At 37.4% G+C, this 1,502-nt stretch overlaps 1 long non-coding RNA gene across 1 annotated transcript; it reads left to right on the top strand.

The window, feature by feature from the left end:
• Positions 1–669: 669 nt before the first annotated feature.
• LOC107483488 (uncharacterized) lies at positions 670–1,497 on the top strand. Its single transcript, XR_001590883.3, has 3 exons — positions 670–751; positions 1,163–1,220; positions 1,413–1,497. It is a non-coding gene; the product is annotated as an uncharacterized LOC107483488 (long non-coding RNA).
• The last annotated feature ends 5 nt before the right edge of the window (positions 1,498–1,502 follow it).

Genomic DNA, 1,502 nt, shown 5'->3' with positions numbered 1-1,502 from the left:
AACCTAAGCCACAACCATCATACCCATACACAACATCTCAAAACCCAAACATCATAAAATCACAAATTACACTAGGGTTGAGAGTCTTACCACACCCAAGGTCCAAGGAGACAAGATTAACCTTCTCCTTCAAGAGAGTTGGGTCCTATAACATCAAAGAACCCAAAATCTCAACATTTTACCCATGAAACTCGAAAATAAGGTCTGGAATTTCGAATAGAAACACGTGGCTTACCTCAAGATTAATTGTATGGGTTTTGTAGAGCTCTCCGCGATGAACGCGTGGCCGCAAACGGAGCGGCAATCGGAGCTCTAGATCAAGAGTTATGGTGATTTGAAGATCAACCAAGGGAGAGAACTTGAGAGAGTGTTCTTCCTCCCTTTCTCTCTAAGTTCAGCGTGTTTTTGAGTGTTGTGAGGAGAGAGAGTGCTGAAAACTAGGGTTTTGGTTTAGTTATGTTGGGCCAAGGGCCCACTTTGAGTCTGATTGGCCCGGTTTGGCCCGTTCGGTCCAATCTTGGTCCGAATTCTATAAAATTGGTACCGAAATTCTCGTCTCAATCTCCTCTATCACATTTAGCCACAAAAATCACATTTTGGGCTTTCTAGAATAAATTCTCATTTATAGGCTAATTAGCCGTTAATTAACCGGGTTTTACATCCATTACAGCCCCAATGATATCTCTTATGTCTTCTCTGGATATGCACCACTTAGCATTCGTCTGATCCAGCATGCCATTCGATCTGGATGGTAAGTTTGAAATTTCAATACTAAAGGCCCTCTTCGTAGCTATTATTGAGCATGGAAATTAATTATTTATCTAACATGATCATATATAAAATTTAAAGACAAAAGTTTATAGAGCTGCAAGTTTCATTTATAAGCAAGGTTCCAATGATGTTATTGTTATTATTAGTACATACTACTTTATAGTTGTGCTCTCTGTTGAGTTCCAATATTGTTCAGTTTCTTAACTTATTTCAAATTGGAAGACTATATTGTATTATTATAAATAGCAATTTCCATGCTAATCAAATTATCTTAGCCTTTAGTTCCAGATTTTCATTTAAACACAATACATTTATTCAAAAAGATAATTTGATTGTGAGCTTAGTTTTAAAGCAACTCATGCAATATTAAATGTGATAATTGGTCTCTCAGGCGTCCTGTTGAAGAAATTTTGAAGCTGCTACCTGGACCTCACCTGGAAACAAAGAGGGTTAGTACTTGCTAAGTTGTCTAAATCATAATATCGGTGCATGCTATAATTGGCCAGCTGAAAATCTTATAACTGTTCCAGCAATATTTCACTTATCCTGTTCATATTAGTCACATCACTTGTATACTCCACTTACCTTAACCTCTCTTTCTATTTATACTTAAAGTTTGGCTTGCTTGGTTGCTTTTACAGGGTGCATTCTCAAATAGCCCATCATTTGACTCTTTATCAGGGGTTTCAACCGGCATAGCCAAGTATGGGTTTACATCAATCTCCATAAAT

This window comes from Arachis duranensis, chromosome 4 (genome assembly GCF_000817695.3).
Source record: "Arachis duranensis cultivar V14167 chromosome 4, aradu.V14167.gnm2.J7QH, whole genome shotgun sequence".
NCBI lineage: Eukaryota > Viridiplantae > Streptophyta > Magnoliopsida > Fabales > Fabaceae > Arachis > Arachis duranensis.
This window is presented reverse-complemented; position numbering and strand designations above follow the sequence as displayed.